We start from the raw sequence: 17,724 nt of genomic DNA on the forward strand, positions 1-17,724 counted from the left end.
CCTGGAGGGGGTAGTGAGGAGTTTTATCGTGTTCAAGGAGCAGGGCGTGATCAGCTCGTGGACCATTCTCGTATTGGCTGGCACCAAGGTGACGTTTCAAGCATCATCAACCCTCCGGTTTCAACCAGTCTAGGGGCCCCTGCCCCTGTGGTCAGCAGTTTTCATCTGGTGGGTCGGCTTCCTGGACAAACGACTTAGGAATGTGAGTCAGGCCTTTTTCTGTATCTTTCAGCGAACTGGGAGTTGGGTGATTCTGCGATGTGGCAGAATTACAGTCTAAATTGTTACCGGTTCCCCAGCCCAACGGCTATTCTCTGTTTCTCCATCTTCACGTTTCCCAATCATTACTCTTGAGTCAGCATTTTACTTCAAAAGACAAGGACACGGGGGCTTGTACATGGTTTCAGGCACGAGGGTAAATCTCGTCCCCATTACTCTATCTTTGCCAGAAGTGGGAGAGTGCCATTCTCTAAAAGCCTAGGCCCACACACCCCCCACGGACTTTCTCTTGGTGAAAACTGGTCCTACAGCTCCACCTGGATACAGTGGGGTTGGGGAGATGTAGTCTCCGGCTGAATGATTACTTCCTAGCAACAGTTCTGCAGGAGGAGAGGGGAAGCATGCATTTTGGGGTCTCTACCACAGTGTTCTTATCCTTACCTTGGAGGTGAGCAAACGAAGGCACAGGAGAGTGAAAGAAAGCTTCAACCAAGGAAAACTGGCGTGGTGGTGGTCCTGGTGGGATTTACACTTGCCCCTCCTGCAGGCTTCAGTCTCCTAAATCATGTTTCTGTTCAGGGGATTCTAAAAGCCATAAAATCAGCTGACCTCACAAACTCTCAGTGAGAGCCAGGAGGAGTTTTGATTGTGAGAACAATCCTCTCAGTATTCATAAGTGGGATTGCATGTGTGGTGAAAGAAATTTTTAAAGCAAAACGGAGTTCAATTTCTAGGGAGCCTCGCTTTGTTTTCTTTGTTCGACTGAAACCTCTAGTCGGAGAAGGGAATGTAGTGGGAATAATTAGCCGCAATGGGTGGTAGAAATCCAAAGAGAAAAATAATTCATCAACTTTAAAGCAATTCATTTAAAACTGTGAGTGTGGTTTATTTGACCTGCATTGGGGAGCAAATATTAATGAAGAAGTAAAGGCAGCTTATGGCTTTTTCAGTTCTTTCATTTCCCACTAGATGTCTTTGATAGAAACTAATTATCAATGCTCTTGATTTAATTTGGAAAAAAATTGGATGAAGGTTTTTCTCAAGTCCCATGCCAGTGTTCATAACCCAGGAGAACTAAAATTAACCCCTGATCCTTCCTCAGTAACTGCTGTAGCTAGTGGAGTCCAAGGAGTCCCCTTTAGAAAACAAGAAAAACGTATTATTATTATGGTGATTATTATTTTTTAAATAAAAATTTCTTGTGGGAATGCAGGAAGGCCGGAGGAGATTTTCCCAGTGCTAAAGTTGCTTTTATTAAGCTACTAAGCAGATACTACAAAACCTTCATTAATTGAAACTCAACTAAATTGAACTCACTTCCCTCCCCCCCCGCCCCCCACCCTGCCGCATTCCCCTTTCGAGAAAAAAAGAGTCAAAGAAAACATGATGCTGTCATGTCAGGAGCTTATCCTAAAATCACCTTTCAATACCAAATGTAGGGTCCCTTACATATCTCAACCACATACACTTTCTACGTGTTCTCTGCAGTATATATATATTTTTAATCGAAATATAGTCGTTTTACAATGTTGTGTTAACTTCTGCTGTACAGCAAAGTGATTCAGTTATACATATCTATACATTCTTTTTTTGTATATTCTTTTCCATTATGGTTTATCACAGGATATTGAATATAGTTCCCTGTGCTATACAGTAGAACCTTGTTTCTCCAGTCTATATATAATAGCTTATATTATATATAGTATATTCTTAATTATTGATGTTCTCCAGGGATATGCTTTCAGTTCTCTTCTCTTTTTCTGATAGTATAAGATTGGGATTAAGAGTGTGGGCTCCTAGTGTTATCATTATACATTTTGTGGCATCGTCTCTTAGAATGGGGAAAATATTAATACCTACTCATAGGGTGGTTTAGACGATTAACTGAGCTGATATACATGGCATGTGCTAGGGTAGTGGCTGGCATGGAGAAAGTGCTCAATAAATGTTTGCTATCATTATTGTCACTGTGATGATTACCCGCATCCCTAGATGGCACTTTTCCTCCTCTATAGCCGTAGCTTCAATTTTCATGTATATGCTAATACTGATAGTACTCAATGAGAAAAATGTAAATGTACGTATCTATCAATCACTATGGCTCTTTGTCCTATGGTTTACCTGTCTGCTGAACTTTTCTTTCCATTGACCTTCATCCCCGAGGGACTCACAGTATCGTTTCCAAGTGGTCCGCCATGTGTATAGGGTTCCACATCTTCGTAAACTCTACCACTGCAGGACAGTAATACGGTGCCTCCCGGGAGCCCATGTTGTCAGTCTTGACTATTGCTGTCCTTTTCCAGGGAAGCCAGAATCTCCTCGTCCAGCAGACCAGGCCTCCCTTGCAAGGGGAATCCATCCAAGCCCTGAACGACTCCGGGCCTGAAAGTCCCTCTCCTCATCCACCAGGAGAGTGCTGTGACTAAACTCTTAGAAAACTCACCATCATGCCTCTCCTCCCTGTTCTTCTTGGCTACCATCCAAGATCCTCTAACTTTCTCTCGTCTTTATAGCTCTCTGCTCCCTCTCCCCCACTCACCTTCGCACTTCTCTCCCTTCCGAGCCTTCCACAGCCACATAGTAAGCACGTTTTCTGCACCCTCCACCCTCTCGCTAAAGACTCCCCCGAATCCCATGCCTTGACTGAAAGCAGGCTGTCTCCTCAGGGCATCGCCTCCCTTGGCAGCATCTCAAATGGGTAACTCTCATCTCTGACTCGGCACGTGTGCTATCAAGATAGCACCTGCTATCTTCCAACTTTCCCGTAGGGCTCTCGCCTCTGGTCACAGCACTGGCCGTCCTCCTGACGTGAAGACACCGCATGGGGTTCATGCTGCTGATCTCCACTCTAAGTCCTGCTCTGCCCGTGACCTTTACCTTATGCCTCCTCAGCCACCCTCTCCACAGATACGCCGTGCTCCCTATCATAACCCTGGAAGGATAATTATAGACACTCCACTGTTGACCAGGACCTCATAATTCTACAGCCCCCTCATGCACTTACTCCCAGGATACATGGCCCTTGCTCATATGGTTTTGTTTGGTTTTTACAATTTTATTGAAGTATAGTTGATTTATAACGCTGTGTTCATTTCTGCTGTACAGCAAAGTGACTCACTTATGTGTATATATATATTCTTTTCCATACTCCTTTCCATTATGGTTTATCATAGGATATTGAATATAGTTCCCTGTGCTATACAGTAGGACCTTGTTTATCCATTCTGTACGTAATAGTTTGCATCTGCTAATACCACATCTTCTTTATCCTTTTATCTGTCAGTGGACATTTAGGTTGTTTCCCTGTCTTGATTAGTGTAAATAGTGCTGCTGTGGACATAGGGGTGCATGTATCTTTTCGAATTAGCGTTTTTTTCTGGGAATATGCAGGAGTGGGATTGCTGGATCATGGCCTTGTTTTTATCGTCCTGCTTGAACCTCTTGAAGCCCAGCTCTTCCCCAATCCAGTGTTCACTTTCTTTCCTATCCAGTTTAGGCTTCATGGTTCGTGGTTTCTACATTTCTCTTGCCATTTAACTTTCTTGCCCCCATTTCCTTCTTCTGTTATGTCCACTGGAAAACCCTGGATCATTTTGAGCATCCGACTTCAACTTGCCTGAACTTGAACTGCTTCATTGCTACAGAAAATAACATTATCCTAGAGGTTGGTGTACTCTGAACTGATGTTCTTCAGCCTTAACTAGGCCCTCTGATTCTCTGAATTAAGGATTTCAAAACTTTTTATTCTACTCAATGGCCTTCAGCCCCCTACATTTCAGGCCCTCCGTTATTTCTCTGAACTCACCTCCTACTACTCTCTTGCTTGTTCACGTCTGTCCAGCCACATCTGCCTGCTTGCTGAATCTCAAACCCATCTGTGATGGTCAGTTTATGTGTCAACTTGACTAAGCTATCATTCCCAGTTATCCAATCAAATACCAGTCTAGGTGTTAGAGGTATTTTGTAGATGTGATTAAAGCCCATAATCAGCTGACTTTAAGTAAGGGAGATTATCTTGGATACTTAGATACTGATTCAATCAGTCAAAAGGCCTTAAGGTCAGAACCAAGGCTTCCTTGGGTATTGTAGCTGCAGCTTGTACCTGAAGTTTCCAGCCTGCCCTTCCTGACAGCCTGCCCTACAGATTTGTGATGCTGGGTACCTTTTCACGTATGCTGATCTTCTTTATCTCGTTGAATGGTATCACTATCCACCTAACTGATGAATCTAGAAATCTGACCCTTGATGATTCCTCACGGGCTTCACAGCCAGTCAATGATTAACTTCTTTTGGATCCAGCTCCTAATTCAGGCCAGCTAGGCTTCCCTTTTCCCAGCCCCAGTGCCATCTCTCTCGTTCAGGTCACCACCAATCTCTATTCCATATTGCTGCACAAATCTTCTAATTATGCTTCCTCACTCTGTGTTTGCTTCTCTTCTATCTGTTCTCCATTCTGCAACTTAACTGGCTTTTCTAAAAATAGCAAAAATATTAAGAATAGAACTACCATATGATCCAGCAATTCCCCTTCTGGGCATTTATCTGAAGGAAACAAAAACACTAACTCAAAAAGATATATGCCCCCTATATAAGAGATGCACCATTTCGCATCTCTTCTTTGCTGAAAATTCTTCAATGGTTCCTTTTCCCTTCAGTATAATAAAGACTGGACTGCTTGACAGTGTGGACAAAACTTTCCTATCTCTCTAGCCTCGTTTCTTCTAATTTTGCCTGCGCATTCAGTACTCCGCTATTCTAATTTTACATTATTTGACTCACCAGGTCTCTCCTGACACTGATGCTACCCTCATATGATTTGCTCTGCCTTCTCTCCACTTTTCTCCTCCTTCAACTCATATTCTAGGTTTCAGCTTAGATATTGTCCCCTTGAAAGCCTTTCCCAACTCAAACCCAGCTTTGTGGCTTCTTAGCACCCTCTCTTTATCTCAGTTTGTATCACACAATTTCATAGCAATTATGGTAATAGCACTTACTTTCCTGCAGAACAGTGGTTCTCCTCTGTAAGCTCTATGTGGGCAGAGAGTATTCCTTACTTGGGATGTATCCCAAGCACACTGACTGAATTCGCCATATTTTCCTTTTCAAGTGGAAGAGAAAGGATGATCTAGCTAATTATCTACTGGGCAGATTGTTTTATGCCAGACCACCTCACTGATTAGGAATCAGCCAATAGATTGGCCAACCTTGGACCAGGTGCCTATTTCTGGTTCAATTAAAGGCTATCCCTTGCTCAAGGAACAACTTCCATCATTTGAGGACTATGGGTAGTCTCCTTAAAAATTGCTGTTGGTCTTGTTAAGCATTCTGAATGACATATCGAGTAGAAATAGCAGCTTTGGAACAAGGAGCTTAGCTGGATTAGCACACTTTTTATTTATTTCATAGCATTTACTCTTCCCCAAAGAGAGTGTTGGTTGGATCAGGTTGCTACCACTCAAGTGAGAGCACTTCCATTGAGCAGTGTTTACCTATCAGTCCTTCCCAGAGGTCCTTGACTCTCCTCAAGCCTAGAGAATGGGTTGGTCGCCTGTTGTTTGCATTGATCTCTGGTTCCATGTGGCCCATGTGGGTTAACTGAGAACACACATGTAAGAGTAAGGCAACATATGTAGGAGGAAAAACCCTCTTGGGGCTTACTTCTCCCCACTCAAAAGGAGTTAGTATAAATGGCAGAATTCTTAAAATTCTGGAGCTCTCTGGTACACTTATTTATCCAGCATCGTTAGAAAATGGGGATTCTGCATCAGTGAATTTTCCAGACAACTAAATGTATTCTATTTTAAATGTAAACTTAGGGGGAAAATTTAAAGCATCTTATGAGAATATAGTCATACTATATTCTGGGGGTTTTGGTTCCAGTGGGCCCCCAGCCCCCCAGTCTTCAGATGCTCAAGTCCCTTATATAAAATGGCACAGTATTTGCATATAGCCTACCACATCCTCCTGTATACTTAATTTTTTAAAAATTTATTTTACTGAAGTATAGTTGATTTACTGTGTTGTGTTAATTTCTGCTGTATAGCAAAATGATTCAGTTATACTTATATATACATTCTTTTTCATATTCTTTTCCATTATGGTTTATCACAGGATATTGAATATAGTCCCTGTGCTATACAGTAGGACCTTGTTGTTTATCCATTCTCTATATAATAGTTTGCATCTGCTAATCCCAAACTCCCAATCTATTCCTCCCCAACCCTCCTCCCCCTTGGCAACCACAAGTCTGTTCTCTATGTCTCTGAGTCTGTTTCTGCCTCACAGATAGGTTCATTTGTGTCATAATTTAGATTCCACATATAAGTATTATCATATGATATTCGTCTTTCTCTGTCTGACTTACTTCACTTACTATGATAATCTCTAGGTCCATCCATTTGCTGCAAATGGCATTATCACATGATTTTTATGGCTGAGTAGTATTCCATTGTATATATGTACCACATCTTCTTTATCCATTCATCTGTTGATGGATATTTTGGTTGCTTCCATGTCTTGGCAATTGTAAACAGTGCTGCAATAAACCCTGGGGTGCATGTATCCTCCTGTATACTTTAAGTCATCTTTAGATGACTTTTAATACCTCATACAATGTAAATGCTATGGAAATAGTTGCTGGGCATGCAGCAAACTCAAGTTTTGCTTTTTGGAACTTTCTGGAATTATTTTTCTGAATATTTTCCATCTGCAGTTGGTTGAATTCATGATGTAGAACACGCAGATATGGAGGGTCGACTGTATTTCTAAAGTGTATTTGATACTTTTCTTCTTTCATTAACTAAGAACACTGAATGTTACTTAACTGTTATAATGATGCCTTGATGTCTTTACCATGTGCATCAGTCACTGTTCTAGGCCCTCAGGGCCTACTGAGCTGTGAAGAGCTGTTTGCTCCAACACTAAATGACCTCAGTCTGTTGACTTTTATTAGTTTTGTATATGCTCTTAATCATCATTCAATATCTTTTCTAGACTCAGTGTCTTTCCCTAATATCTCTTCCCTGCCACATCTTCCTCTCTTCGGATGTGCTACTCAGAATCTATTGTTGGCTGAGAATCCAGAACACCAAGGCTTCAGTGTTGGTAAATTTCTGAGTGAGGACATTCTCTTGTCCATGAGAACTATAACTGTCCAGCTTAGATGTATTTCTCACTTACTTTGGCATCATGTCTCAGATTCCTGTAGCCTGTTACCATATTATCTATGTGCTGATTCTTAGACATTCTCATTGAAAATCACAGAGTCATATCTATTTGAAAAAAATCTTTTCCCATGTTTTTTCTTGTGCTAAAATACACTTAACATAAAATTTACTATGGTAACCATTTTAAAGTGTACAGTTCAGTGTTATTAAATACACTCACATTCTTGTACAGCTGTCATCCCCATCCATCTGCAGAACTCTTCATCTTCTCAATCTGAAACTCTATACCCATTAAACAATAACTCCCCATGACTCCGTACCCCCTGGCAATCTTCTTTCCTTCCTTCCTTCCTACCTTCCTTCCTTTCTTTCTTTCTCTCCAATTAGATTTGAAAATATATCTTATTGTCACCTGGTTTCACTTCCCATCCACATGTTTTAGATTCCATCTACAGCATGCTCTGAGACTAGTCAATTATTCAATATTCTTTATCTTGGCTTGTTTCATTATCTGTTAAAGGAAGTACCTTCCAGCATTGACATCGTAAGTTTTCAGGAAATAGAGATGATAACAATAACACTTAAAATAATTATACCTTCCCTGTCTGAAGGCAATTGAGCCAGATCTTCCTCTTCCATGTGAAAGATGTGTGGGTTTGGACAGAGACTGGTAGTGATGCAGACAGGACAGTCATCTGGGAAGGGTGGTCCAGAGGCATGGGAGAGAGTTGGGGAGTCACCTTGAGGCTGTTTAGCTGGAGAAACAGGTCCAGGATGGAAAGAGTCCCAGAAATGGAATGGCCGTGGGCTGACACAGGAAAATGGATGAGCCTAGTCAGCTTCTTCTACATTATCATTCCCTCCTCTCTCTGTTCCCTTTCTTATCATGGGATGAGAAGGAGCCAATCAGGTCATTGTGTGGGTTTCAATGACTGAGTAAGCAAGGCCCCCTCCACCAGGCTTGGCCACAGTGTCCTGGAATGGTTCCCATCTGTGACAAGGAAGGCTTGGGAGGCAAACTGACATGCTGTCCAGAGTCTGATAACAGGATGGGATTGAAGTCATATTTCAAAGGACCCAAGGGAGCTAGGGTGGGGGCAAGGATTGTCACAAATGGCGAGGAGAATTTTGGAGACCAGATATTTACCAGCTGTATCTTCAAAGAAGGATTAATCTTGGTCTCCCCCAATTTCCCTCTGCCTGGCCTTTCAAACTTAAAAAGAGAGGCCATATATCTTCTCTATAATATATTCTTGGAATAGTAGACAAGGAAAATTGGGAAAAAATAGCCCAAGTTAAAATCAGATATATAGTTATAAAATCATAGACCTAGGGTGTAAAGGGCTTTGAATATTTTCTAGTTAACTACATACGAGATCATGCATTTTTAAAAATATCTTTATCAGAGTATAATTGCTTTACAATGGTGTGTTAGTTTCTGCTTTACAACAAAGTGAATCAGTTATACATATACATATGAGATCATGCATTTTGACTGCGACATTACAGATAACATACCGTCTCTTTTTGAGCACTTCTAGCAACAGGGAACTCAAAACTTCCTAAAGTAGCCTGGGCCAGTCTTGGACAGTTCTGGTTGTTAGAGATTGTTGTAAGAAATCTGATTTTCTGTAGTTTTTACCCATTATGCTTGCTTTGTCTGGTAGAATAACTCCAATCCTTCTTCACTTGCCAGACCCAAAACTTGGCTTCTATTATGGTCTTTTCAAAGTTAACATCCAAAGTTTCCAACTTTTGGCTTATTTAGTCAGTTTCAAGCCTCTTAACTCTGCTAGATATTCTTCTCCAAGGAAGTTTCCATTTGTTAATGTTTCTCCATGTGGTACCCATCATGGTCTAATTAGCACAAGGGGGAGAAAGATGTTCACTTCTCTTATGATGGACTCGTTATCTCTGATAGCAGAGCTTGGAATCACACTGGCTTTTGTGTTCATCATCAACTGAGCACAAGCTACTGTGCCCCTTGTAAAACTGGTTTTTGAACACAACCAACTTCAATTGTCCATCATATGTCACAGTGGCTGTAGTCCCAAAGTGTTAAGGGGCAAAGCAGGGTTGGCTGGAGCTTTTAGATGACATCAGAGATCAAGCAGAGCCTTCTGGACAGAGGATAGTGCAGCTTTGCACAACAAGCCCAGGATGGTCACTCTCTGGACAGAAGCCCCATCACAAGGCAAATTGCAAGACTTGGCTTTGCAAGTTCCTCACCAGGAAGAGAAATCAAGCACCGGGGGCCATAGCTGTCGGTTGAAACTTGGAAATTTCTTCCTGGAGAGCAGGGCGCCAAGACAAGGGACTGAGGAGTCATTCCAGGGGTCAGTCCTAACAAGAGCCAAGGGATGAGATAAGAGATGTTGCGCCTGTTATACTGGCCACAAAACAAAACAGACCAAAAGACTGGAAGGCAAATTGTTTCCAGTGGTCTGATCATGGAAGATGGTGGAAGCTGAGTTCTTAATCACTCAGGCAAGGTTTTCATGGCTTCACCCCTTCTGGTCTTTCAAGAAGCCAGAGGGGGTGTTTGTCAGTGTGAATGAACTAGGGCAGGTCCTCACACTGGAAATTTATTAAAGTTGGCCCACTGTCTGTCTCACACTGAGAAGATTTGGGGCCTGAAATCTGTTCTCTCTCCCTCCTAGTTTCCTGTCATCTGCTGATTTAATAAACATACCATCACTGTCCTCATCTAAGTCATGCAAATGTTTAGCAGAGAAGGCCAAGGACAAATAGTTCTATGGCACAGTATAAAGTCCTCCCTTCAGGTGACAACCATCTATTAAACACAACTCCGTGAGGATAACCATCCAAGTGCTTATTAATCTATCTAACAATTCCAATATTTAGCTTACATTTCTCCATCTTGTCCATAAGGTTCTAATGAGAGACACTGTCAAATGCCTTGCTGAAGTGTGATTTATATGTCTTGCAATTCTCTGTGCCAAAAGCAGAATGAAGGTTAGGCTGGCATGATTTATCCTGAGTGAACCTGTACTGACTCTTGGTGGTCACTGCTGTCCTTTCAAAGTATGTCCACAAAGCATTTCTGTTAAAACCCACTTTGAAATTGCTCTCAAGATGATCATCAAGTCTATTTGGTCTTGAGTTTATAGAACCTTTATTCTTCCCTTTCTTGAAAACTGGGAAAACATTCAATCCTCTCCAGCCTACCGAGACTTCTCTCATTCTTCGTAGTTGTTCAGAAAGTATCCATAGCATTTCAGCTTTCATTATTTCGACAAGACCCTGGTGGTATAATTTGTGCAGATCTGGAGACCTGAACTTTCTGAGAGCAATGGGGTGTATTATAACCAACTCTGGTTTCCCTCTTGAAACGCTTGCATTACTTCTTCTAATATGAAGATCAATCTTCTTGAGATAAGCTAGGAGGAAAAAAATTAACTGGACCCAAGTAGTTCTATTTCTATCCATGATCAATTAATAGCAACCTCTGTCCCAAGCATGAAGGCTTACTTATCTTTCTTTTTCCTGATAGACTCTTTAAAAGGCTTTTTTGTTGTTGTTATCATTGGCACTTAACAGAGAGCTAAAACCCAGAAATGTGCTTATACAGTATTTATAGGTGTCTGATATCATGCTATTTTTTTTTTCATAATGGTTGAAATTCCAGAGCCACCCAATCATCATGAGACCTAGCTCTATTTAGCTCCTGATTTTGGAGGTCTGAAAGATCCTAACCCCTGTGTAGAACAAGTACAGTTTTTTTTTTTTTTACAGTTACTGCCATCATTTGCTTAAGCTAATGTGGGTGAGTCTCCTTTCTTTCAAGCCTAACCAGAACCATTCATCCATCCAATGAAGTTTTGGAGAGCTACAAGGTACCAGGGACACCTGAAACTGCCCAAGAGTAAAAGCCCTGTCTTCTCCTTGTTTTGGCATTTTTCCTCTTAACAATCCCATGATTCAGGATTTGATTACCCTTAATCTCCTCATCATCTTATACAATATTACCAGACTTCCATTTTACATGGTTTGCTGTATCCTGTCTAGGAGACAGACCTATGTCCTTTCATATGTGTCTAATATTCTATTTCTGAGCTGCTCTGTGTGGTCACCACTAGTCACATGTGGCTATCTAAACTTAAATGCTTAAAGTAGAACAAAATTTAAAATCTAGTTCCTCAGTCACACTAGTGACATTTCCAGGGCTCAATAACCATGTGGCTAGTGGCTTCCGTATCAGACGGTGAAGATACAGAATATTTCCCTGATCATAAAAGCTCTCTTGGACAATGCTGGTCTACCTATTCCTTCTTCTCAAGCAGCAAGGCTGGATGCACTCGACAGAGTTGGCACTTACTGGCTGTTCTTGTCCAGAGGGCTTTATGGCAGTGGACTCCTGAGGCTGCCCCTTTAACGTAGTCTAGGTGCTTGGTTTAGACACTCCTGTAAAGGCAAGTGATTACAATGCACATCAGTTCCTTTGCTCTTCAAGGAACCACAGTTTGCAAATGAATGTGAGTGAATATTTCCCAGATCCCATTGAGGGTCATTGTAATGGTCATGCCCCACAAAATGCTGGCACTTGCAGACACTCAAAATGTTTGCTTGAATGAGGAAATGAACGAAGAGTGGTCTCTTTAGTCCCTGAAACATTTTCTTGAAAAGTCAAAGAAAGGTACCATGGCATCAGGAAGGAAGGAAAGAAAGAAAAGAAAGAGAGCCAGAGAGAAAGAAAGAAGAGAGGAAAGAAAGAAAAAGAAAGGAAGAAAGATTCCACAGGTACCTACCGAATCTCTCTCCTCCATCTTTATTTCTCTGCTTCCGGGTCAGAGAGCGACTTCGAGGTGGGCTGGAATGCGGGTGCCAGAGGAAGGAAGTAGGGAGGGAAGGAAGGAAGTAAAAAAAAGGAGCATCACATAAGAGGGAGAGAGTCACAGCATTTTAAAATGCGAAAGGATCTAGGGTCCATTTAGCCTAGCTCCTCATGTCACCAATGAAATATGGACATTTCATTTGGCATTTAATACAAATCTGCTGAAAAAAAAAATGAAGCAATTGAGGTCAAAAGACATAGGTTAAGCGAAGTGTCTAGAGTTACAAAACTAGTGAGTGTCGGAGCAGGGGCTCGAAGCCAGCCCACCTATCCCGTGATTTCCCACCGCAGGCTTGGACCACCCCTCCCCCAGCCCCAGGGAGAAGAGCAAGGAGGGAAATGCGGGGTGGGAAGCAAGCCAGGGGGAAGGAGAGAAAGTAAATTTGTGTATCAGCTGTCAGCCTCCCTTGTGATTTTCTTTCTTTAAGCAGAAAAAAGTTTCCTGGCCGCGTCACCTACTCAGTCTGAACCTCGTGGTTTCCCCATCCCCAGGGCGAGCTCTAATCAGCAGGGACCTTGCCTAGACTGTACAATGCCACAACTAGCTGGTGACCCCAAGCGAGGTACTGGTTGACTAACTTACTCAGGTTGCACTTAGTTTAGTTAATCGCTCGTCCCTCATAATCTTCGTCCAGATCCAAACTGATTTCTGAAGCAGCTTGGCGTTCCTAAAATTTCACCTACACTAGAGCAGAAACACACTTTAAAACAGAATTTGATGAGGATTTTAAATAGAATATTCGAGTGACTTTATCCAAGCACCTCCCCTGTTGATCCTAGATAATTAAGACCTGGAGCAGGTTTTTGAAAATGTTTCACATTCCCTTTACTTCTCATCTCTAGAAAACTCTCCAGGTCAAGAACTTTGGCATCTTGAGTATAGAGTTGGAGGTCATACAGATCTGATTTCAAGTGAAAGCTGTCACACAGTTGTTACCACGCGGAGGGAACTTATTCTCTCAGTTCCAACTTAGATCGTAATAGGAGCGTACGAACACTGGGAAGAAGGTCCTTCTTATTCTGTGGGACCACACTGCCTGGGAAACATCACGTGGTCAACACATGTTGATTACATGTTAATTACATGTGTGGCTCTGGGTGACAAGACCCAGGTTTGAACCCTGGCACCCTTGCTTTGCAGTAGCATGACCTGGAGGCAAGTCCCTTGATTCCTTTCTATCTTAGTTTTCTTATCTGTGTCATAGGGTTCTCATTGTGTCCCCAGAGAAATGAGGACAAATTGAGGTCATGTGTGCAGAAGGCTTAGCACAGAAACCTGGCACTTGATCAACATTAGCTATCACTATTATTTCCTACTGTCGTACAATCTCTTTATGTACATTTCATTGTCCTCGGGGGCACCAAGCAAGCTGGTTGCAAGTTCTCAGTCAGAAACATCTGCCAAGTGGCAGAATTCACACCACACTTGCGATAAATGTCCTAACTCCTCCTCAGCTTCAGCTGGGCCAAGTGAGGTGAGCGTTGGGTTTTATGGGTCTGGCGAAGACGTTTGAAATATTGTAGGAGACTGTCAAAGAATACTTAGACCCACTCCAAAAGAGGGCCGTTCTTAATTTTCATCTTTCCTGCAAGTCAGAAAGATATATACTCTCCAAATAATGGCAGTTTCCTCGTCCTGAAGTTATGGCAGCTTGGTGATACAATAAACAGCACCCTGTCATAAGGACCGCATAAAACATGGTCTGACATTTCTTTAAAAGTAGAAAGAAACATGACTGCAGCAGACGACCTTTCCTCCGAGGGCACAGCTGTTTTGTGTGGTTAGAGGGACCCGTGGTTTCATACTTAGGGGCTACGATATATGACTGGCTTTTCACAAAGTGTTTCCATGAGAAATTACAGTATGTTCTAAAGGAGAGTGCCAGTTCTGCTGCATTCACATCAGGTAGGAGGACTTTCTCCTCCTCTCTTGATGTTTTCCAAATGATACTGTGCTGAATACTTGTCATTAGAAACTTCTTTAGCGTTTGAAGCATAAGTGGTATCAAGGTTACTGAGGCATCTTCTATTTCCTGGGAAATTTAACTGATGGGCCTTTTGTGGGGTTGGTGGGTTGGCATCTTTGAGGACTCAGCATTTATGAGAAGTCACTCCAAACACAGTGCTTCCGTGGGTGAGCGCTGAGCATCTCTGGGAAGATTTTCAATAGTCACCTTGCTGACAGATATCAGGTAATTTCCATTTTCTCGAAAACTGTTTGTTCCTCCTATAAAATGTTATTTGTGCAATGCCTTAAAATGGTGATGAAAAAGTAAAACAATGGGTCTAAAGTTTCTAATTGTATATGTGTTATGTTGGCGAGACTGGATGTTTTCCCTCCTTGCTTGTTTGCCAAATTATCTTTAACATGTTTTACTTACTTCCTAATGAAATTAAAAAGAAAGCTTATATCTTCATTTCATTTTCGACTGAGTTTCCCCTAGGCATCCGTGGTTACTGCAAACAATCCCATTAAAGCGCCGGACACACTGCCACCTCCCCAAACTCTATTCTCTAAATTAGAATAGTAAGTCCTTGGAGAGGGGAGTTTGCAGCCTTTCTGCAGGACTGGGGGGAGGTGGATTAGATGCCAATTACTGACGGCCGTGGGGCCAGTAGAAAAATGTGCTCCAATTGCTTGCCTCCCAAACCCTGCCACTGACCTGCCAACAGCAGGGCATTGAGTGCACGTCCCAGTATGATGGGAGATTTGTTCTGATTTATCTCTGCTCTCTCACCTTGTCCCCTGTGTGTCCAAACCTGGGACTATGCAAGAGTGGCTGGCTTGGTTTAGAAGTACGAGCTGAGACGCTGAAACGGTTGACTTATTGGTAATTAGACCACACTGGTATTGAACCCGTGACCTCAGCCTCATTAGAGCTGCGTTCGGGCCAACTGAATTGACCAGAAACAGATTCAAAACAGTGAGTGATAGAGGTCTTTGGTGCAGGGTCAAAGGCCTATTTACACTACCCAGTATCATAAGTGGCTTCTTACTCTAGCATGTTAAAGGAGCAGCGGCTGAGAATGTCCATGTGGGTGGGTCACGGCTCTCCGCTTCATATATGTGGACTGTGAAGCACGGCTACTCGGGCCAACTCCTACCTGACTTTAACTGCATCTCCAGGTAATTCAAGGGTTAGTAAGGGGAGCAACAAGTGTTTTAATAGGACTTTTTTTTTTTTCTCTTTCACTTGCTAATGGCTAATAGTAACAAAAACACTAGGAGTAAAGCCCATTACTTTAGGAATGATTTGCTTTGAATGACACTCTTTGATTTAAAGCTATCCATGGCTAATCATTAGTTTCACTCTTTGCTTTTCAAGGAAGTCTAAAAACAGATGCCTAGTGTTCATTTTGTGTAGAAAAGGAATCAGTTTCTCAGTGGTAGAGCAGGATACATGGAAAAGGCAGGACACAGAATGAGGAGAGTCACTCTGTGCTAAATCAATGAAATGGAAAAGAAATCGACTCAAAAATAACAGAATTTATTTTTTTATTATTATTATTTTTTTTTAATGGTACGCGGGCCTCTCACTGTCGTGGCCTCTCCCGTTGCGGAGCGCAGGCTCCGGACGCGCAGGCGCAGCGGCCATGGCTCACGGGCCCAGCCGCTCCGCGGCACGTGGGATCCTCCCGGACCGGGGCACGAACCCGTGTCCCCTGCATCGGCAGGCGGATCCTCAACCACTGTGCCACCAGGGAAAGCCCAGAATTTATTTATTTTTTTATGTGATAAGACTGGCATTTCAACTCAGTGAGAAGAGAAAGGATTACCTAATAACGGCTAGCCATTTAATAAAGGTAGATTTCTCCTTCAGACCACACCCAAAGTAGAGACTTTCCTGTGAAAACAAAACTTTATAGTTCTAAAAGATAATGAAGTAATTAAAAAATAACAATCTTGGAAAGCCTTTCTAACAATGCATGAAAATATAAAAACTATAAAGAAAAATATGAAATAATTTGACTCCATAAAAATTTATCATGAAAACTTAGGTATACCAAATACTAAATATATTAAAAGGCAAACTGGGAGACATTATTTTTGGTCCTTATGGAAGAGTTAATCACAAGATATTTATGGTGCTTATGGAATACTTAATAATAAAGCATTTAGAAATAGAAATCGACAAGAAAAAGAGGAATACATTCAAAGACACAGAAGAAATGAACATCACTTTACATAAGAAGAAGTGTAAATGGCCAGTAAACCCATGAAAAATATATTTAGCCTCCCTGGTAAATGTCAAGAATTGCACATTTTAAACAAATGAAAGTTAATTTTTCTTCCAAAAAGTCAGCAAAGGTAAAAGTAAAAATGCTGGCAGTGCTTCAGGGAAATTAGTACTTTTTTATACTACTTGTGGCCGTTAAAGTACTCTAACTTACTTAGAGGGACATTTGGTACAACAGAAGCAAACCTTTAAAATTTGACATGCGCTATGACCCCAAAATTCTACTTGTAAGAACCAATCCAAAAGAAATAATCATGGTTACGTGCAAAGATTTTGCTACTAGAATGTTGATCAAAGCATTTTTATGATAACTAAAAATTGGAAACAGCTTAAATCTCCAACGGCAGGGAATCCATTAAATATATCACGGTGTGTGGTGTATGATGGAACTTTATGTAACCTTAACATGTTGTAGAAAAAAATTACATTTCATGTCATGGAATAAAATTCACTATTATCTTGTTCAGAAAAAATGTGAAAGTTGTAATATTATAAATTATGTTATATATGCATAGGGAAAGATGGTAGAATAATATATATCATACATGTCAAAATGTTAAAATACTTTTCTTTAGGCATGGGAATTATGGATGATTTTTAAATGTCTCTCTTTATCAGATGTTTTTCTTTTAGAGTGAACATGTGTTACCTGGAGAACAAAAAGTACATATATTTTTTCAAATATCATAGCTAGCACAGTTTCATCGTGGAGATTAAGTGGGATAATACATAAGAAAGTCCCTAACACAGGATTAGAAAGATGAGGGGGCCTTGGTACCTAGGATTTGAATTTGAATCTAAAAAGTTACCACGTGGTCTGGAAACTTGTAGCACTCTGGATTAAAGAAGATTGACTCATCTAGTTGGTGGACTGTCTGAGTCCCAACTCACTCTCTCTTTCTTTTGTTTTGTAGTTTGACTTTCGATTTTAATGGCTCATACATCTCTCCATCAGATGTCAGGCAAGGTATGGTCAACTAATCTATGACAAAGGAGGCAAGGATATACAATGGAGAAAAGACAGTCTCTTCAAAAGTGGTGCTGGGAAAACTGGACAGCTACATGTAAAAGAATGCAATTAGAACACTCCCTAACACCATACACAAAAATAAACTCAAAATGTATTAGAGACCTAAATGTAAGACCCGACACTATAAAACTCTTAGAGGAAAACATAGGAAGAACACTCTTTGACATAAATCACAGCAAGATCGTTTTTGACCCACCTCCTAGAGTAATGGAAATA

The 17,724-nt window shown here is 41.4% G+C and overlaps 1 pseudogene; it reads left to right on the forward strand.

Moving 5' to 3' along the window:
• Positions 1-15,305: 15,305 nt before the first annotated feature.
• LOC112066735 (glycerol-3-phosphate phosphatase-like) overlaps positions 15,306-17,724 on the forward strand; it is an 8,186-nt pseudogene continuing 5,767 nt past the window's right edge.

This window comes from Physeter macrocephalus, chromosome 9 (assembly GCF_002837175.3).
Source record: "Physeter macrocephalus isolate SW-GA chromosome 9, ASM283717v5, whole genome shotgun sequence".
NCBI lineage: Eukaryota > Metazoa > Chordata > Mammalia > Artiodactyla > Physeteridae > Physeter > Physeter macrocephalus.